The following is a 23,023-nucleotide window of genomic DNA, read 5'->3' as shown; positions in this document are numbered from 1 at the left end:
TGCCCATCCATGACTGGCGTTCAAATGCATCAGGTGATATTTGTCTAACTTTATTTTATTAACATATATTATTTTTTATCAAAGAACAGTTTATCTTTGTCTTGGTTTGCAACATTGTTGATGCAGGACAATTGTTCACTACATCAAAACGACGTGGTTAACTCGCCCGTTCGTGCCGGTTTACAACACCGCGGCCGGTTCATCTGTTGGAGCCACCTCTGATGCGGAGGTCATCTTTTCCGTCTGTCTCTCGCGGCCTGGTCTACATCAACACACCGGGCCGCACATGTTTGCATGAGCTGTTTATTGAGTATGAGCAAGTCACAGCTTGGGTAGCCCAGTTTTCTTTCAACAAAATGGAGGCAAATTACCATATACTATCAACCGCCGTCTGCACTGGGTGGCTCAATGGGCAAGCACACAAGTCGCCGCCACTACAGTTTGGTTAGCTTCAAATAGCCAGTTGGAAGGAACCATTGGCCGAGTTGCTGACGTGGCTCATACGGGATTATTTATAAACCGCTGCAGTCACCTCAACCTTCTGTGGATTCACATCGTGCTATCAACACCAATGATATACAAGCTATGCCGGTTTATATCATGGTAAAATATGGAGAGTTTCAAGCCAACTCCTCGAGTCACCTTGAGACTCAGGGGCTACGATGACATGACTCAGCAAATCTTGCCAGTTTCAGCAAATTTAAGAACCCCAGGACGATGGAGGGAAAGATAACCCGGTCCCGGAGGCTACTGTTATTTGAAGGCCGTCAGAAAATTTCCGGCTTAAAAAGTATATGACAGTTACAAAATCCCGGCTTAATGAAGAAGTTCCGGATCATCAGAAAGGATACCGGTTTAAAATCCGGCTCAAAGCAAGTCAGTCTCACTGAAGCTCTCAAATATCCGGCTTACAACCCGGTTCAAGGGAAATCTGTCTCCCACAAAATCTCTAAAGCTCTCAAATCCGGTTTAAGAATTCCGGTTCAAAAAGGAATTAACTTCTCGCAAGTTCGAGTTTAAAGGACGTCAGAAAATTTCTGGCTGAAAATGAAGTTTCCGATTTACAATCCGGTTCAAGAGAAAGATGTCTCCCACAAAGCTTTGAAGATCTCAATGTCCGGTTCAAAATCCCGGTTCAAGAAGAATTTATCTCTTGCAAAAAGTTAAAGGTTGCCAAAGAGGACCTGCTGCCATGATGCGCGATTCAAACATGGGTATCCTGCCTTATTGGCTTATCATATCTTTGGTCACTTGGGGGCTTCCTGTTCGTTGAGCATAGCTATGAATACCCTCTTGATCCGGCTAAGCCAATATTATCAATATTATCATAAGGGGCCAAAGAGAGTCTGCTGCATAGCACAACTCAAACATGGGTATCCCTTGAGCACAACTCACAATATCACTTGGGGGCTATGTTTGAACCATAGTCACACCTCTTGATAGACATAAGGGCCACCAGGGAAATCATTTGGGGGCTTGGTCGTATCCGAACCATAGCTACACCTCTTGATAGGCATAAGGCCACTAGGGAAATCACTTGGGGGCTATGGGTTCGAACCATAGTTACACCTCTTGATAGGCATAAGGGCACTAGGGAAATCACTTGGGGGCTTGGTCGTATCCGAACCATAGCTACACCTCTTGATAGACATAAGGCCACTAGGGAAATCACTTGGGGGCTCTGGTCATATCTGAACCATAGCTACACCTCTTGATCAGTGCAATGCCACAATTATGACTACTTGGGGGATCTGGTCATATCTGAACCATAGCTTAAACCCTCTTGATCATACACATACATCATCATATATTGCATCATCATTACATTATCATAGCATGTATATTATGATAAACCGGCGTCATCATTACTCAAGATTGGGGTTATCACTCTTACTACAAAAAGTTGGTAAACCAATGATGTGATTCAATGTCACAGGTATGATATATTTCATATTTGATTAAGTGCAGCCTTGGTTATAAACCCAGGTTATATGTTGGGCATTATGACCCGTCTGGCGGTAAACCGCCAGGACACTTTAAACTTGTATGCAGAAACAGGTTGAATAAAGCATGATTATAAATTATCCGGTGTTTGTTAAACCGGCCTGGATTTTGACTATAAGTTGCCAGTTTATATTTGGATTACGCCATTGGAATCATGCGCTTATAAATCATTGGGTTATATTATTCAAATAGCCAAACTTGGCTGAATTTTCATTATGATATTGAATGAATAAGGTTTTCATATCGGATTATATTATCTTGAATAGCCAACATGGCTGGATTTTTTTTATGGTTATCAATAACCAGTATTATGATTAAGGTTTTCAAAGTCGCTTTAGCGCAATGGATATGATTTATTCTATAATTGAAGGAATAGTCCCGAGTTGCTGCAGGCTTACGACCCGACACTTGGGGGCTATATTATTCAAGTTGAGATTACATCAAATATGCAAGTCTCATGTCGCTGCAAGCATGCACCATGACACTTGGGGGCTAATGCAAAGTCATTGTTTGCTCACCTTATTGAAGACCCGACTCATCACATCGTAATGAGCCGGCCCTTGGGGGCTACCAATTGCTCCTGTCAACAATTCAAGGTACAAAGCTTTTTATTCATTATATTGAAGGGTCCACTGCTCAGTTGGTAAAGCACAAGGCTCTTAACCTTGCGGACATGGATTTAAGTCCCATGATGGGGGTTACATCATATGACATTATTTTCATTGAAGTATATATCAAGTCCCAGCTCGATATTATCTTACTGAGCCGGCCCTTGGGGGCTACACATCATTGCTCAAATCTACGTGATTATACCTACAAAGTCCCTGCTCATTATTGCATAATGACCCGGCCCTTAGGGGCTACACTGGTTGAAGTTTTTATGAGTATAAGACAATTACAAGCCCCAGGTTGCTGCAAGCATGACAACCCGACACTTGGGGGCTACATAATATGGAGTATTCGGTTTTTACTAAGTGACTGGGATGAACAACATGGATTTCTTTTTAAGTGGCAATATTTATATTGAAGCAAGTCTTAAACCATCATTTTGTTCTGCTCAAGACTTGGGGGCTACAGGTATTATTATCGAAGAACTATTTTCAAATTTTCTGTTTTGAGCAAACCGGATTGACCCAGCGTCACCAATCATTACGACCCTGTGTCTGCAAACCGGTGTCATCAATAATCATGAACCGGCGTTGGCAACAATCATGACCCGGAATTATCAGTTTTTATAACCCGACAATGGTGGTAATCATAAACCGGCAAGTTTTACATCTTCAAGCCGACTGTATATTAGTTGAATATTTCATAGACTAATATTTTTGTCAAGTCAAAGCATTGAAGGCCGATTCAAATGGATTCTTTATTTACAAAATATCTTCTGCAAGCAAATTGATTATGAAGATGGTTATTAACTCGGATTTTTTAGAAGGAAGAAATGACAAGGATTTAATGATGATCAAGTGCCGGTTTACAAGAATATTTAAACCGGAGCACAACCTGACAAATTTGTTCTTGTGTTTATGTTACAGATCAGTTTAACATGGATGAATCCAAATTAAACTGAGGTCTAATGTCGGGGATATACCCCGCGGTATAAACCGCCGGATGTATGACCCGACTAGAGTTTGGCGATTCACCGGCGACCCACTTGGACCTGGCGGTTTAAGATTCATTAGTAATCCGACAGGTGGGTCAGAGGAGAGACAAGACCCGGTGGCCCAACAGGCGGTTTATGGAAGGCCGAATCACGCTATGGTGGGACGGTTTAAGAGGAAGACATAAGGAGTATTCTATTACAAAGGAAGCAAGACTAGGACTCCACCTGTAATAGAATAATCCTAACCCAACTAGGACTAGTCATGTAAACCGCCCCTTCAACATATATAAGGAGGGGCAGGGCTCCCCAAAGAGGGACAAGCAAGAAGCAAGAAATAATCTCTAGGGATAGACACAACTAGAGGAGAGCCGGTTTACGACGACTCCCTCGTGGTGATAATGAGATCTAGCCTCAAACAGCAGGTAGGGTTTTTACCGGATGATGTTTCCCGGGGCCCGAAGCTGTCTAAACCCTTGTCTTGTGTTGCGTCTCTCGATTCCGCTCAACCCCTCTCAAGCTACCACATAGATGCGTTGGCCTCGCGACTAAGTTCTCACACTAAGGACATCTGCCGTGATAATTCCACGACAACATGCTTGTCCAAGTAAGGGCAGTACCCAAGCACCAGTTCACCAACATATCAAATTATCAAAGTACGGAACGCGAATAAACTAGCTTGACGATAATTCCCATGTGTCCTCGGGAGCTCCTTTCTCATTATTAGAAATTGTCCAGGCTTATCCTTTGCTACATAAAGGATTGGGCCACCTTGCTACACTTTATTTACTTTATTTACTCGTTACTCGTTACTATTTATCTTATCACAAAACTATCTATTACCTATAATTTCAGTGCTTGCAGAGAAAACCTTACTGAAAACCGCTTATCATTTCCTTCTACTCCTCGTTGGGTTTGACACTCTTACTTATCGAAAGGACTACGATAGATCACCTACACTTGTGGGTCATCAAGACTCTTTTCTGGCGCCGTTGCCGGGGAGTGTAGCGCTTTTGGTGAGTGGAACTTGGTAAGGAAACATTTATATAGTGTGCTGAAATTTTCTGTTACTTGTCACTATGGAAACTAATCCTTTGAGGGGCTTGTTCGGGGTATCTTCACCCCGACCAGAAGAGCAAAGAGTTGCTCCTCAACCTACTGAACTTTTTGAAAATATTTACTTTGAGATTCCTTCGAGTATGATAGAGAAACTGCTAGCTAATCCATTTGCAGGAGATGGAACATTGCATCCCGATTTACACCTTATCTTTGTGGATGAAGTTTGTGGATTATTTAAGCTTGGAGGTATTCCCGATGATGTTGTCAAAAGGAAGGTCTTCCCTTTATCTTTGAAGGGAGATGCATTGACATGGTATAGGCTATGTGATGATACGAGATCTTGGAATTATAAGTGATTGAAGTTGGAATTTCACCAGAAGTTCTATCCTATGCATCTTGTTCATCATGATCGTAATGACATATATAATTTCTGGCCTCGCGAAGGAGAAAGCATCGATCAAGCTTGGGGGAGGCTTAAGTCAATGTTATATTCATGCCCCAATCATGAGCTTTCCCGGGAAATGATTATTCAAAACTTTTATGCTCGGCTTTCTCTTAATGATCGCAACCTGCTCGATACTTCCTGTGCTGGTTCTTATATGCTGAAGACTATTGATTTCAAATGGGACTTATTGGAAAGAATTAAACGCAACTCTAAAGAATGGGGTTCCGACGATGGTAAGGAGTCAGGTATGACAACTAAGTTTGATTGTGTTAAATCTTTTATGGATACCGATGCTTTTCGTGGATTTAGCGCTAAGTATGGACTTGACTCTGAGATAGTAGCTTCTTTCTGTGAATCTTTTGCTACTCATGTTGATCTCCCTAAAGAGAAGTGGTTTAAATATAATCCTCCTGTTGAAGTGAAAGTAGTTGCACCTATTACAGTTGAAGAAAAGACTATCACCTATAGTGATCCTATTGTTCCTACTACTTATGTTGAGAAACCCCCATTTCCTGTCAGGATAAAGGATCATGCTAAAACTTTGACTGTTGTTCGTAAGAGTAATACTAGGACTTATACACCTCCTGAGCAAATCAATGTTGAACCTAGTATTGCTATGGTTAAAGATCTCTTGGATGATGATTTAGATGGGCATGTTATTTATTTCTGTGATGAATCTGCTAATATTGCTAGACCAGGTACTAAGATACATAGACCTGTCATAGGCTTGCCTGTTATTTCTGTTAAAATAGGAGATCATTGTTATCATGGCTTATGTGATATGGGTGCTAGTGCTAGTGCAATACCTTATACCTTATATCAAGAAATTATGCATGACATTGCACCCATTGAATTAGAAGACATTGATATTACCATTAAGCTTGCTAATAGGGATACCATTAAACCAGTTGGGATTGTTAGAGATGTTGAAGTTTTGTGTGGGAAGGTTAAATACCCTGCTAATTTTCTTGTTCTTGGCTCCCCACAAGATGATTTTTGTCCCATTATTTTTGGTAGACCCTTCTTGAATACAGCTAGTGCTAAGATTGATTGTGAAAAAGATACTGTCACCGTTGGCTTAGATGGTATTTCTCATGAGTTTAATTTTGCTAAGTTTCATAGACAACCACGTGATAGGGAACCACCTAGTAAAGATGGGATTATTGGTCTTGCTTCCATTGCTGTGCCTCCTACTGATCCGTTAGAACAATATTTGCTAGACCATGAAAATGATATGTTTATGAAGGAAATAAGGGAAATAGATGAAGTGTTCTTTAAACAGGAACATGTGCTGAAACATAATCTTCCCGTTGAAATTCTTGGGGATCCCCCTCCACCCAAGGGTGATCCCGTGTTTGAACTCAAACCATTACCTACTAATCTTAAGTATGCTTATCTTGATGAAAAGAAAATATATCCTGTTATTATTAGTGCTAACCTTTCAGAGCAAGAAGAAGAAAGATTATTGAAAACTCTGAAGAAGCACCGAGCAGCTTTTGGGTATACTCTGGATGATCTTAAGGGCATTAGTCCCACATTATGCCAACACAAAATTATAGTGGAGAAAGATGCCAAACCAGTTAGAGATCCTCAATGATGACTGAATCCCAAGATGAAAGAAGTGGTAAGAAAGGAGATACTAAAGCTCCTTGAGGCAGGTATAATTTATCCCGTTGCTGATAGTGATTGGGTAAGCCCTGTCCATTGTGTTCCTAAAAAGGGAGGTATTACCATTGTTCCTAATGATAAAGATGAATTGATCCTGCAAAGAATTATTACAGGTTATAGGATGGTAATTGATTTCCGTAAATTAAATAAGGCTACTAAGAAAGATCATTACCCTTTACCTTTTATTGATCAAATGCTAGAAAGACTATCCAAACACACTCATTTCTGCTTCCTAGATGGTTATTCTGGTTTCTCTCAGATACCTGTGTCAGCAGGGGATCAATCAAAAACTACTTTTACTTGCCCTTTCGGTGCTTTTGCTTATAGACGTATGCCTTTTGGTTTATGTAATGCACCTACCACTACTAGAAAAACCCCTACTAATGGCGCACCTAATATGGCCATTAATGTCGCATCTGTGGTGCGCCATTAACAACACGCCATTAGTAATTTTTACTAATGGCGCACCACCTGGTGCGCCATTAGTATCTGGTATACTAATGGCGCACCGCGGGTGCGCCATTAGTATAGGCCAGCGTGCGCCATTAGTATGCCTCCCAGGGGCCATGTATACCCAGGTGCTTTGGCATACTAATGGCGCACCACCACTGGATGCGTCATTAGTAACCGCGGCATACTAATGGCGCACTACCCAGTGATGCGCCATTAGTATGCACTGTCATACTAATGGCGCACTGTCCTGTGATGCGCCATTAGTATGAATATTAGGTTTTTTTTATCTTTTTATTTTCTGTTTTTTGCACAGGTTACAAAATGTATAGTTTGACAAAATATAGACAGCACACATCAACAACAGATTCATCGAATACAATAGAAGATTAGTCTTTGAATACAATTCATCATATTAGTCTCCGAATACAATTCATCATATTAGTCTCCGAATTAAAAAGACCGAACAAAGATAGAACATTATATTACAAGTCTCGAGACCGCGAGTAGCGAGTTTGTCTTCACATTACAAGTTGATATCGATCATCTAAACTACCATCACATAGAAGAGAGCTGCGGTCATCACGATGAGCATCATCACGATGAAACTCGTCTTCATCCGGTTCCTCCAACGCTCCCTCCCCTCTCCCGCTAGATAGCGGGCGTATCTAGATTCGGCCTCGGCCCTAGTGGTGTACCCTTTGTAACTGTTACCGCTGAATCGGTGAACCTGTCTCCGACACTCCTCCCAGTCATCGTAGACTCCGGGAACCTTACCCTTGTACACGACATACGTCGGCATCGCTATGCACTAGCCAAATGAAACGTTAGTACCAATTCACAGACAATACATAAGCAATATATAATTATGCAACAGAACGATCGGAAGAGAAAAGCAAGACATTAATAGCATCGATTACATCTAAGTTGAACGACTCTCGAAACCAAAGAGACATACTACAAGTTCATTAAAGTTTAATTACAACATGAGCCAATCGATGTTTCAGAACTAGACAACTCGACTCAAGGGACCGGAGCGTGGATGAAGCCGCCGTCTATCGTGGGAGTCATGAAAGAACGGGCGTTGTCATCCTGCATTTGTAGCATTGTGTCGATGTCACTGTTGGACGGTTGATTTCTGAGGTAGAACTGCCCCGAGGTACGAAGGACATCTTGATGGATGATTTCCGCAAACTCCGACTGGATGCGAAAGAATTCTTGTCGGAGGTCCGCGTCCTGGATTGCCGACACGCTCGCGGCCCAATCTTTGAGTTTACTCGGTAGCAGAAGTTGATGATGGTCCCGTACGATCGCCCGCATGTGATGGATGGCGTAGTAGGCACCCTTCTGACCGCCAGGCGGCTGCTTGACGCAGCAGAACATCGTATTGTGGGAGAACACGTGCTTGCCGTACTTACGAATAGGCCTGGTGAAGGTGCCTCCAGATTGGGCGTAGCCAGGGAGAACATCATCAAGAACCTTCTTGACATTTGTGTAGTCTACGTTTGACTGACGGTCCGGGTCGAAATACGTGGCCATGGAATATTTGGGGCTTAGGAGGATGAGCGTGCAACGTGTGTCACTGCAGAAAACACGGAATGTTAAAAGAAAAACGATCGAAATGTAAGAATTCATATGTTACGGGCCGGTTGAGGGGAGGACTTACTCGGGAAAGTAAGGCACGAGGAGGTTATCCTTATCTTGGTTTGCCAGAATGACGCCTTCGAGGTAAGAACTCGCGACTTGCCGGTCCCCAGCGCTGCCCAAGATCTTGGCACGCATGTAGAAGGGGTCGACTATCACGATGTCCGGGGTCTTGTCGCGAATGATCCGCATCTCCATACTCAGCGAAAATAGCCGAACGAAGGTGTAGTGCAGCGGATGAAGGTTCAACATAGCGTGGATGTCATCAAAACGCAGGACAATCATACGCCCGATGGAGTTATCCACAAAGCCCTTGCCCTCTGGCACCTTGGCCGCGAAAACCGGGTATGCCACATCCTTCTCCCTGAGACGCCGCTTCTCCAAAGCAAGAACACTGTCATGCAGACTCCGCATAGCACCGGTTGCAGCATTGAGCATATTTGTCGGTAGCATCGCCCTACCCGCCACATGCACCCTCCTCGAGATATCCTGCGGTGAAGGTGGCCCGTCCTGAGCACGGATCGTACTCGGTGCCGGCTGGCTCACACCCTTCTTAGTCTTTCTTTTGCGTGCCTTCTTCTTCTCCTGTAATGGGACCGAGTTCTGCTCACAGACCGCCTTCTTGAGTGTGTTGGGGCTGATAATATTTCGCACCTCGCCTATCTGAGGCTCGGTGAAGTCGGCAGCTGGAGGCGTCTCCTGAGAGCTGAACGCCAGACGGCGCCTGTTGCAACTTGGCTTCTCCGCGGTACGAGCTAGATCGCACACGTCTTTTGTTGGGTTTGGTTCTTGAGAAGGAGGCCCCATGAAGTCGCCATCGTACCCATGCTCGGCAAAGTACTGATCGACGTTGCCAAATGTATCATCGTCGTCGTCGTCGTCGTTCTGATCCTGTGCCATATGCATGTTTGGATCCAGTGGCATGGGGATGTCCGGCACCGTTACGACGGTCTTGCCATGGGGCCGACTTGGCGCCGGCACGACTGGCGGTGTTGTCTTTGGGGTGGTGTCCCCCGCCCCCAAACGAATCTGGCTCTTCGGCCAAAGCAGGGGCTAGCTCAGGCAGGCGCTGAGGGTCATCACGTCTTCATCGTCGGCCCCGACGGGTCGAATCGGAGGTAACAAGTCGTCGCAGCCTGGCAGCACCCGAACCAGTTGAACCCTAAACAAGTTGGGTGGCATCTGGGTACCGTGGAACAAGGGGTTGCCCGGTTGAACGATTTTGCCCTTGTCGACATCGACCAACTCGTTGTTCACGAAGTGGAGGAGAGTGCACGGAACGTCGGCGGCGGCCTGCGAAAACATGTAGTGCGTCAGGGATGCCCAGTCAAAGGCAAGGAGATGAAGTCCTCGGCCGAGAGAGGCTTAATTAGTTACCGTGATGATGGCGTCGAGCTCGGCTAATGTCGAGGTACCGCCAACGGCGGGCGTGCAGTTGACGGAGGGGCCGCTTGCTGAAGAGGTGCCGGCCGGCGTACACCCGGGTGCATTAAGCTCCCGTGCCGGCGTCGGAGACACCAATGTCGCCTCCGCCGGAGGCACCAATGGCCCCTCCATCGCATTATGCGAGTTGCTGGCCGTGAAGCTAGGAATTGGGGGCGGCCCCTGTTGGCCGCCCGCAATCCACGCACTCAACCCCGAGATCAAGGTAGGCACAAGGGCGGTGATCGTCGCTCCGAGTCGTTGTTCCACTTGCTCTTGGACAATCTCCGGAATCCGCGCCACCTGTGCCTTGAGTTCTTGAACCTCTCGCACCTGGCTTTCCGAGCTGGTCTTTTTCTCCTTCCGCACACCAGCAGTATAGTATGACCCCCATTTTGTCGACAAGCCTTTGCCGGCCACACGACCAGCTGACGTCGGCTTACTGAGCTTATCCTTGTTCTTCATTACATTCAACCCCCTATTTAGAGTGGTTGCTCTTAGTCGACCCCGCGCTACTGCTTTCAGTCGCCTGCAGAAGGAATGTGAACCATTTAGAAATTTGGCTTCATTAATTAGAATGCAACCATATGGAGCTAATTACGCGGGGGTGTATTCCTTACCAGAACAAGCTCAAGCTGCCTGGTCTTCGGATCCGTGGTAAGCTCCTTTGTTTTCGGGTCCTTCTTGTACCGGGCCCTAACAAAGTTCCTGGTCTGCTTGTCACCGTATTTATCGAAGAGGGGCGGTAGGCCTTGCTCGGCACGGTCCGCCTCCTCCTTGTCCCATATAGGCTCCGCCACTCTGTAACCGCCGGGACCGAGTGTGTGTTCCCCTATGTTCAGCTCCCGCATTTGTTTCCCCCACTCACTTGATTGGGAGCTTGCGGTGCTCGAGCAATTGATCTTGAAGTCGTTGTAGTCATCTTCGGTGATCGAAGGATTTTTCTCCTTGATCTTCTGATAACTCTCACCTTTCTCGATCATTCTCTTCACATTGCTTTTCCAAGTAGACAGGGCCTTGCTCATCTTTGTGAGGGCAGCATTGTTCACTTTATTCCCTTTGAGGCTTGTGTTTTCAAATTCAGCGGGGAACTTGTATCGTTCGTGCAGCTTCGTGAAGAGGAGGTGGCGCAAATTCCCTCGGTCAGGATGCCTCAGGTTCTCGGTGTTGATCGAGACGGTGCTCCGGACAATGCACCCGAGCTGAAGCGAGTACCCCTTGACTATTCGTTCGGGCGCCGTTGGATTCCCGTTGGAGTCCACTTCAGTAACTTCCTCCTTGAGGGTGCGGAGCACGATCGGGCGCCGGTCCTTCCGTTGCCTCTTCGGTTGGCTGCCATCTATGCGTGCGCCGCCATCATCAGTGGTGGCATCCTCGGCGGCACCATTAGTGGTGGCATCAGTGTGGTCATCCTCGGCGGCACCATCCGTGGTATTAGGATCGGTGGGGAAGGCGGCGTCCTCATAGAAGTGAGGTTGTTCCTCCATCTCCTGGGACAGCTCCCAGAATGCCTTGCCGCCCGAACCCCCGGCCTCATCGTTGTGGGCCATATTTCTCTCTAAATAGAAACAAAGTTTGGTCAAAAAGTTGGTTATTGTCAAGGAACAATTGAGAGATGTTTGTGATATTGCCTAGGTGTTTTGGGATAGAACCTGTTAGTGTGTTGTTGCTAAGGTCCAAGTCCACGTTCTCAGGGTAACCTAGTTCTTGAGGGGTGTGTCTAGAAAGTTGGTTGCTGCAAAGATACAAGGTTGTGAGTTTGGTCAAATTGCCTATGATGTTTGTGATATTGCCTTGGATCTTGAAGGCACTGTTGCATGATAATCCAACCACTAAAGAATAAGAATACTATTTTTGTTCATAGGCAACACTTTTTGTTCTTGTTTTTGTGGTCGAATTGATGTTGAGCTAAAGGGTAAGGACAACTGGAAAAGGGGGTCGACGGGTCGAGAGGACACACCGCATGCTCGTATTCAGCCGCCCAGTACGTTATTTCTTGACTGAACACCACGTGAAATGACGAGGCATTTGCTATGAGTATACTACTAAAGTTTAGCTCGATATGACCCCAAGACACATTATCGAGACAAGAAAGAGCATAATACATTTGTCAAACCATTCCGCGGTTATTGGTTGCGAGCTGAATAAGATGTATACAACCAAGGATATCCATCAGTCCGCTACCCGCACAGACATGTCTATCCGATCCATTTTCATGTAACAATTTTTTGTGTCGCTTCCCTTTGTTGCAATTGTGACCGGGCAAACTGTTACTTGTCGATCAATGCCACACGAGAAACATTATCAAGACCAAAAGCAGCACGATATATACTATTCTCAATTATTGTTTGCCCGCCGAATACAAGGTCCTATACTACAACCAAAGTCCAAAGACAACCAGAAGGCGTTTTTAATGGTAAATAGCATCATTAACAGTTTTATTATAACATTACTAGTTGCAACAAGTGACGGTTAAATAAATAGAAAAAGTATGAGTATTCTCAAACCAGTTGCTTGCCGGCGCAAGTATGCTCTACGCGTTTGCAACAGAGCAGAGTAATCAACGTTGTAGACTAGGCTCAAAGACATCTTGGCCATTAATTAATTAATCACATATGTAAGCAAGCAAGCAATCAACATTGTACTCCTTCGTAGGAGTAATTCTTATTCTACTGTACACTAACAGCAGGAGCAGTACAAGTATGAAGCAACAAAATAGTATTATATGGACAAAAAATACTAAACTAATCCAACCACTAAAGCAAATTAATTTTTATTTCGGTTGAGAATCGGGCACCTTCTAGGTCAAGAAAATTGGGCATGACCTTTGCTAATTTTCTTGACCTTGGAGTGCCCCATTTCTCAACCGAAACGGAAATTAATCAACGTTTCAGGAGAAAGGGGTCATTTTAGAAGATCACAAGTAGCAGCAGAATCACTTGACAAAATCACAACTAGCAGCAGCTCGCAGATAGCAGCAGCAGCATCACTTGACAAGTAGTACAGCAGCAGCAGCATGCATGCACTGGTCCATGGCACAAAGTCCATGACCCAGAACAGAGCACTTTACTAAAAATGAAGAAGAAAAAAGGCATGCATGCACTGGTTGTAGCAAATCATCATTTCTGAATCAAAACAACAATTAGGACAGGGAAATTATGACACACTTCTGAAGAAAAAATGATTTGTGTAATCTGGTTGGTACTCTTACAGTTGCATAAATGATTTTTGCATGCCTACACATCATGGTGCATGGTCTAGCACTGCAAACTCAGTCCTCAGGATTACTGCCTTTGTAAACATGATGTTTTGCTCTTGCCCTAGCTTTGTTATGTCTAGTGGAATGGAGATGAAAATGATGAAATGTGACAGGTACTTATGATGAGGCTTTTACATGGGTACTCATGGTGCAGCTTTGTTTAGTTGTGCCGAGAAGCTGGTCTAGGCCTCTGTGAATATTACATATACTTTGTTCTGATTCACTCCATTCTGTTCAAACAAGTAGAGATCATGGCTAGTGTCTTGTGAAATAACTATTGAGCTTCATTGTTTATTTCTGTTTCTTTAAGATCTATGCATAGCATCTTGTCAGTTCCCTTTTGGTGGTTTCTGTTAATTTTGCCTTGCTTTTGGTTTGATTTGGGAGTTTGGGACCATGAAGATAAATACATCCGATCCCTTGGTTGACAGATGTTGCCTGGTCTTCCACCATGGCAGCTCTGTCAAGATTATCTCCCCAGGAATATGATATGTACCTTACTCATCTGAGTTGTGCCTTAGCCTACAATGAAGCAGATTTTTGACCTAGGTCTGGCATGTCTGGGCCCAGTGCACGCAGGAACGAAATTTTGTACTAATCAAAATATAGCTCCATAATTTTGTTAAGATGGATTGATTTTTTTTCTTTTATTTGTATTGTTCTGTGTGTGAAGATGACCGAGTCGCATTTTCAAATTTCACATGAAGCAATATAAGGTGAACGGTAAATAAAATATCTTACTCCCTTAAACATAAATAAATAAATGAAGATCATACAAAATACAAGAAAATAGGCAATTTGCGTAGGCATAATTTGTGGAATATTATGATGTGAGGACTGAACCAAATAGTTCCTTTGAAATGAAATATGAAAACATATGTGATCTCTACTTACAAAGTACCAAACAGAATGGCAGAAATACTGCACTTTCTTTTGCAAGGCAGGGAGTTCCTTTCATTTTTAGACAGATACATCATATATGTTTGATATTTGCTGGAACATGATATATCATATATCTATGATATTTGCTGGAATTTTGTATGCACACACTATACTAAATAACACTTATGAAGTAGCCTAAAGCCCTAAACAGCATTCCATCAAGCCCTAAGCTAACTCTTGTCTGCAGAAGTAATAAGTTGTTTGCTTGGTATTTCACGTAATTTACTTCTTCAGAGAGAATCAAACAGTAGCATTTTACTTAAGCCTTAGGCTAGTTCAGCTATAAATTGGTAGAAACCGATCAAATCTAACAGCAGAATATTCTAACTCCCCTTAACTTCTCTAATGCAGAACAGTAGCTTACCTTGGAGGAGCGGGCCGGGGTGGAGGAGGCGGTCGGAGAGGATAAGGATGCTCCGGCGACGGGTGGTGGTGGTGGTGCTCCGGCGACGGTGGTGTGGACGGGGCGGCGTCCGGGCGGCGGGGTCGCGTCGAGGCGGCGGGGCAGCGTCGAGGTGGCGGGGCAGCGGCGTCGGGGCGGGGTCGAGGCGGCGTCGGGGCGGCGTCGGGGTGGCGGGGCGGCGTCGAGGCGGCGTCGAGGCGGCGTGGCCGCGGCGTCGGGAGAGGAGAGGGGAAGGGGATCTAGGGCGAGGGAGAGGGCGAGGGAGAGGGAAGGCGAGGAGAGGGCGAGGGAGGGAGAGGGCGAGGGCGAGGGCGAGGGGGAGGGTCAGGGCAGCGGCGGCGGCGGCGGTGGATCGAGAGGGAGAGGGAACTGGCGAGGGGGAGAGGGAAAGGGGGGATCGGGCGAAGGGGGAGAGGGAAGGGGGATCGGGTGAAGGGGCACAATACTAATGGCGCACCTCACCGTGGTGCGCCATTAGCATGTCCATACTAATGGCGCACCTCACCGTGGTGCGCCATTAGTATTTTTTTTATTTCAACTCGAGCCAACAGGTTATGTACCACCAGAACTGATCCACATCAAGTCCCCTCTACTAGCTCGACTGGTCAGTAGCCAGTTCTCACACTAGGAGGTCCTGGGTTCGACTCCCAGGCTCCACAATTTTTTTTAGCATTTAAAAAGCTGTTTCATACTTATTTGTGTTTAAATATGTTCAAACTTGTTTAAATAATAACAATAATATTTTTTTATAAGACAGTAGCATTTAAAAAGCCGTCTGATACTTATTTTTCTTATAAGACGGTGCGCGGGGTGCGGGGGGTCGGCGGCGGCGGTTGAGTAGGGGAATCGAGGGTGCGGGGGGTCGGCGGCGGCGGCCGGGGGACTGGGGGGGTGCTCGGCGGCGAGGGGGACCGGATCTGGCGAGGTGGGATAGCGATCGAGATGGAGGGGGCCGGGATCGAGATCGAGTGTCCATGAAACTTAAAAATATTCATGATAGTTCAAAAAGTACCTATGAAATACAATCGAGAAATGAAGGCTACGATTTAAATACAATCGATCTTAGCTAGCTATCTGTTCACAATCTTCTTGCCCTTCTTTTTCGCATATGGAGTTCTTCTGTGGAACGGACGTCCTTTAGGTAGGGTGGTCCTGCTTCTTCTTGTGGTGTATGCTGCTACTTCATCATCGTCGTCATGTTCGATCCTCGGGTCGCCGTACTTGTCGAAGTCTTGCTCATTGGCTACTCCATCCATTCCGATGATCTTCCTTTTGCCTCTCCTCACGACAACACGACTGGGCTTTGGCGGGTCGGTAATGAAGAAGCATTGGTCCACTTGGGAAGCCAGTACCCATGGCTCATTTTTCGCGGTGACGTTTGCGCCCGCGGTCTTGGATTTGGCTTCGGGTATAACCATGGTGGTGAAATACCGGTCTTCTTTTATGACGTTCTTGGCCCATCTAACACGGAACATCGGGACCTTCTCTCCAGCGTAGCTCAGCTCCCAGATCTCCTCGATCCTTCCGTAGTATCTGTCCTTGTCGTTACCGGTGTAGGATTCCATCGTTACCCCGGAGTTCTGATAACCATCGCTCTTCATGTCCTTGGCCTCGGTGTAGAATGTGTAGCCGTTGATATCGTACGCCTCATAGGTCATCAGGTTGTGCTCGGCGCCCTGTGACAAGGCGAATATGAGTTGTTCTTCCGCGGAAGAATCCTCATGTAAAGGGTACGACAGAAGCTTCTGCTTGAACCAACGCGTGAAACATGAGTTGTGCTCTTTGAGTATATCTCCGTCCGTCCTCTGTTGGCCTCGGTCATTGTACGTCTTCTTAATAAAGGTTTTGTGCTCTACCACCCAAGGATCGACCACGTCTATGTGTTGTAGCGCGACTAGGTTTGCTCTTTCAAAGTCGGTGAGTCGACCCTCGAAGTCGACATGCATTTCGCGGCGACCCTCACGGTGACCCCATCCAGCGAGCCTGCCGAGGTGCCTGTTGACAGGCAGACCAACGGGGTTCTCGATGCCTAGATAATTCGTGCAGTAGGAGATGCACTCTTCGGTCAGAAAGCCCCTGGCTATGCTTCCTTCTGGACGTGACATGTTGCGAACGTATCCTTTGATGACACCATTCATCCTTTCGAACGGCATCATGCTGTGCAGGAACGTCGGCCCGAGTTGGATGATATCCTCCACTATATGGACCAGCAGATGCACCATAACGTCGAAGAATGCGGGCGGGAAGTACATCTCAAGCTCGCATAGTATCACCACGATCTCTTCCTGTAGCCTTCTGAGTTGCCTCACGCCAATCGACTTCCGAGAGATGACGTCGAAGAAGTTGCATAGGCCAAATAGCGTTTCACGGACGTGCGCGTCCATGATCCCACGGATTGCAACTGGAAGTATCTGCGTCATCAGCACGTGACAGTCGTGAGACTTCATCCCGTTGAACTTCTGCTTCGCTGGGTCTAGGTATCTGCTTATCTTCCCCGCGTAACCGTAAGGAAGTTTTACTCCTAGGAGGCAGGTGAAAAACTGCTCGATCTCCTCCTGACTTAGAGTGAAGCACGCGGGAGGGTAGTCATTTCCGGTCTTCTTGGCCTTTTTGCCTTTGCGACGACTTTCTGTGTCCTGCTTCGCCTCATCATCATCATCATCATCATCATCATCATCATCATCATCATCATCATCATATATAGCGTGAAGCTCCTGCCTGATGCCCATTGATTTCAAGTCTGCCCTTGCTTTCGGCCCATCTTTGGTCCTCTCTGGCATGTTGAGCAGGGTACCAAGCAGACTCTCGCACACGTTCTTCGTGATATGCATGACATCAAGGCTGTGAGGCACACGGTGGATCTTCCAGTACGGCAAGTCCCAGAAAACAGACCTCGTTTTCCATACCTTCAGCAGCGGCTCTGGCGCCTTTCGCTTCTTTCCCGGCTCTGGCGCCTTTTGCTTCTTTCCCGGCAGTGGGCAGTCTTTCCAATTTTTCAACAGCTTGTCTATTTCCTCGCCGCTCCTCGTACACGGGCGTTTTCGGGGTTCGGTTTCACCATCGAACAGATCCTTGCGTTTCCTCCACGGGTCATCGTCGCGAAGCCACCTTCGATGTCCCATGAACACGGTTTTCGAAGACCCGGGATCTCTATCTAGCTGGCGATACGTTGTGTCATCCATGCACCTTACGCATCCAGAAAATCCGTGGACTACCTGCCCCGCAAGATATCCGTAACCGAGATAGTCGTGCACCGTCGTGAGCAGTGCGGCTCTCATAGGGAAATATTCTTTCTCTGCGGCGTCCCACGTATTGGCTGGCGTTTTCCACAGCGTGTCAAGCTCCTCTTTCAGCAGCCCCAGATACAGATTGATGTCGTTCCCTGGTTGTTTCGGCCCTTCAATTAGCATACTCATGTGAATGTACTTCCTCTTCATGCACAACCAGGGGGGAAGGTTGTACATCCACACAAACACAGGCCAGGTGCTATGTGTGCTTCTCTGGCTGCCAAACGGATTGACTCCATCGGTGCTCGCGCCCAGCACGATGTTCCTTGGATCGTTCCCAAATTCTGGGTATTCGAAGTTCAATGCTTGCCACTGGCTCGCATCCTTAGGGTGACTCAGCATCTTGTCTTTTTATCTATCTCCGGATCATTTGCGTCATCTTCTCGCTTCTTCTCCTCCCTATCCGCGTGCCAACGCAGGAGCTTTGCTACCTTAGGATCCGCGAAATACCGCTGCAGACGAGGAGTGATCGGAAAGTACCACACCACTTTTCGAGGAGCTTTCTTCCTCTTCTTGTATCGAGTGACACCGCACACCGGACATATTGTAGACTCCGCGTGCTCGTCCCGATAAATGATGCAATTGTTCATGCACACATGGTATTTCACGTGCGGTAAATCCAGAGGACACACGATTTTCTTCGCCTCCTCCAAACTGGTCGGGCACTTGTTCCCCTTGGGAAGACGTTCGTGCCAGAATGACATGTTCTCGTCGAAGCATGCGTCGGTCATTTTGTGTTTTACCTTCATCTCCAGAGCCATGAGCGTTACTTTCAGGCGGGTATCCTCGGGCCTGCATCCTTCATACAACGGAGTAACCGCGTCTAACTCAAGTTGATCCATCTTGGCTTTCTCTCGGGCGGCAGCTCTTGCGTTATCCGTCTGCTTGAGAAGCAGCTCTTGAATATGAGGGTCCTGCACCCAGCCCATCGATGGTCCAACGTCGTCTGCTCCGCCGGCATCATCATCATGTCCTGCATCTTCTACATGATGACTGTGTACAGCATCACCGTCGTGATCATCTCCTGGGGATTCTTCGTCTTCTCGCCCCCCCGAGCCGCGGTGGTTGTCTTGCTGCCCTTCCTCATTTCTTGCCCGGCCCCCATGGACGACTTCGTAGTCATCTTCATCACCTTGCCACCGATAGCCATCCATGAAACCACGCAAGAGCAGGTGGTCCCGCACCTGCCCGGAATCCGGGTCCGCAATAAGGCTATTCAGCTTGCATCTTCGACACGGACATCTTATCTCCGTCTCGTTCTTTTGAAGCATCTCGGCCTTCGCGGACCTCAAAAACCTATTCACGATGCCTTCGGTCATCGTGCGGACCATGGTCGCCTGCGGGGTAGAGCAAAACGATATTTTAGAACCAAGAAAAAATTTGGCATGACTTTCCCTAAAAATAGGACCAAAAAGAATGCTTAATGCCAAAATTCTCGCCGAAACGGAAATGAATCAACATTCCGGCAAAATATTGGCAACTATCGCATTTCAAATACCGGTACACCTCCAAACACAAACACATATGCAACACCACAAACATATGCAACACCACGAACATACATAGATCTAGCTAGGCCATAAAAAGTGCATGTGCACATTGTTTGTAGGGAGAACAACATAAATATAGCTTCCCCCCTTACTTACCTAGCAAAACAAGGTAACTTAACCACTTAATTTGAATGAATCTATGGTGGAAATGAGGTGAAAAAGAGGAGGCACCCGAGACAAGGAGGAGGCGGTGGAGAGAATGAAGTGGGGAGAAAGTGAGTGTGGGAGGAGAGGCTGTCCAAAATATCTTGTTGCTGCCCACTTACTAATGGCGCACCAGCAACAAATGCGCCATTAGTAATCCAGGTTACTAATGGCGCACCCCCTGGCGGTGCGCCATTAGAACTTTTGCAAAAAAAGGAATAAAAGCAATAATAAAAAAATAACATTAGTGGCGCACCTTCTGGATGGTGCGCCATTACTAGTTACAACTAGTAATGGCGCACCACCAGGGGATGCGCCATTAGTATGTTTGGACAGGCGCACTAGTTCAAAAAATTTTTTGGTACTAATGGCGCACCGTGGTCAGGGTGCGCCATTAGTAGTTTCAACACTAATGGCGCATCAGAGGGTGGTGCGCCATTAGTATATACTAATGGCGCACCACTTGTCTGGTGCGCCATTAGTGTCATTTCCATCTATAGCCCTTTTCCTAGTAGTGTACTACCTTTCAAAGATGCATGATGGCTATATTCTCTGATTTTTGTGAAAAGATTTGTGAGGTATTCATGGATGACTTCTCCGTTTATGGATCCTCTTTTGATGATTGTTTGAGCAACCTTGATCGAGTTTTGCAGAGATGCGAAGACACTAGTCTTGTCCTGAATTGGGAAAAGTGTCACTTTATGGTTAATGAAGGCATTGTCTTGGGGCATAAGATTTCCGAGAGAGGTATTGAAGTTGATAAAGCCAAAGTAGATGCTATTGAAAATATGCCATGTCCCAAGGACATAAAAGGTATAAGAAGTTTCCTTGGTCATGCCGGTTTTTATAGGAGGTTCATTAAGGACTTTTCTAAAGTCTCTAGGCCTCTGACTAATTTATTGCAAAAAGATATTCCTTTTGTCTTTGATGATGATTGTGTAGAAGCATTTGAAATACTTAAGAAAGCTTTGATCACTACACCTATTGTTCAGCCACCTGATTGGAATTTACCTTTTGAAATTATGTGTGATGCTAGTGATTATGTTGTAGGTGCTGTTCTGGGGCAAAGAGTCGATAAGAAATTGAATGTTATCCGGTATGCTAGTAAGACTCTTGATACTTCCCAGAGAAATTATGCTACTACTGAAAAAGAGTTCTTAGCAGTTGTGTTTGCATGTGATAAGTTTAGACCTTATATTGTTGATTCCAAAGTTACTATTCACACTGATCATGCTGCTATTAAATATCTTTTGGAAAAGAAAGATGCTAAGCCTAGACTCATTAGATGGGTTCTCCTGCTCCAAGAATTTTATTTGCATATTATTGATAGAAAGGGAGCTGAGAACCCCGTTGCAGACAACTTGTTTAGGTTAGAGAATGTTCTTGATGACCCACTGCCTATTGATGATAGCTTTCGTGATGAACAATTAGCGGTCATTAATGCTTCTCGTACTACTCCTTGGTATGCTGATTATGCTAATTACATTGTTGCTAAATTTATACCTCCTAGTTTCACATTCCAGTAAAAGAAAAAGTTCTTTTATGATTTAAGACATTACTTTTGGGATGATCCACACCTTTATAAAGAAGGATTAGATGGTGTTATTAGACGTTGTGTGCCTAAGCATGAACAGAAACAGATCCTATGCAAGTGTCACTCTCAATCCTATGGAGAACACCACGCTGGAGATAGAATTGCACACAAGGTACTACAATCTGGTTTTTATTGGCCTACTCTCTTCAAAGATGCTCGTAAGTTTGTCTTATCTTGTGATGAATGTCAAAGAATAGGTAACATTAGTAGACGTCAAGAAATGCCTATGAATTACACTCTCGGTATTGAACCGTTTGATGTTTGGGGCTTTGATTATATGGGACCATTTCCTGCCTCTAATGGTTATACACATATTTTAGTTGTTGTTGATTACGTTACTAAGTGGATAGAAGCTATTCCAACTAGTAGTGCTGATCATAACACTTCTATTAAAATGCTTAAAGAAGTTATTTTTCTGAGGTTTGGAGTCCCTAGATATCTTATGACTGATGGTGGTTCACATTTTATTCATGGTGCTTTCCGTAAGATGCTTGCTAAGTATGATGTCAATCATAGAATCGCATCTCCTTATCATCCGTAGTCTAGTGGTCAAGTAGAGTTGAGCAATAGAGAGCTCAAATTAATTTTGCAAAAGACTCTGAATAGATCTAGAAAGAATTGGTCCAAAAAACTTGATGATGCATTATGGGCCTATAGAACTGCATACAAAAATCCTATGGGTATGTCTCCATATAAGATGGTTTATGGAAAAGCGTGTCATTTACCTCTTGAACTTGAACATAAAGCATATTGGGCTATTAAAGAGCTCAATTATGACTTCAAACTTGTCGGTGAGAAGAGGTTGTTTGATATTAGCTCACTTGATGAATGGAGAACCCAAGCCTATGAGAATGCCAAGCTATTCAAAGAAAAAGTCAAACGCTGGCATGATAAAAGGATACAAGAGCGTGAATTTAATGTAGGTGATTATGTGTTATTATTCAACTCTCGTTTAAGATTTTTTGCAGGAAAACTTCTCTCTAAATGGGAAGGTCCCTACGTTATCGAGGAGGTCTATCGCTCTGGTGCCATAAAAATCAACAACTTCGAAGGCACAAGTCCGAGGGTGGTAAACGGTCAAAGAATTAAACATTATATTTCAGGTAATCCTATCAATGTTGAAACTAATATTATTGAAACTGTAACCCAGGAGGAATACATAAGGGACACTTTCCAGAACGTTCTAGACTCCGAAAAGGAATAGGTATGTGGTACGGTAAGTAAACCGACTCCAAAACAACTCCAATGGAAATTTTTATCAGTTTTGGAATATTTAATAATTTTAGGAAGAAAGAAGTAGTCCTAAAGGGATGCTTGGCTATTGAAGATAGAGTTGAAAAGAGAAGAACCGGAAGATATCAACAAGGATGAAGGGATCAAGAAGGCCATGGAGATTCAAGCTCCGGCGGTGAAAGAAGAAGACACCCCTCAACCTTTACCTAACCTCTTTACTCCAACAGAAATTGAAGCTTTCAAGATGATTGTGTTAGCTCGCATACAGAACAAGTATCTCACACAGGAGAATATTCTGTTGAAGGATCATATCGCAGGA

The sequence above is a fragment of the Triticum aestivum genome, chromosome 6B (genome assembly GCF_018294505.1).
Source record: "Triticum aestivum cultivar Chinese Spring chromosome 6B, IWGSC CS RefSeq v2.1, whole genome shotgun sequence".
Lineage (NCBI taxonomy): Eukaryota > Viridiplantae > Streptophyta > Magnoliopsida > Poales > Poaceae > Triticum > Triticum aestivum.
The sequence above is the reverse complement of the archived record's forward strand: the minus strand, read 5'-3'. Positions refer to the sequence as shown.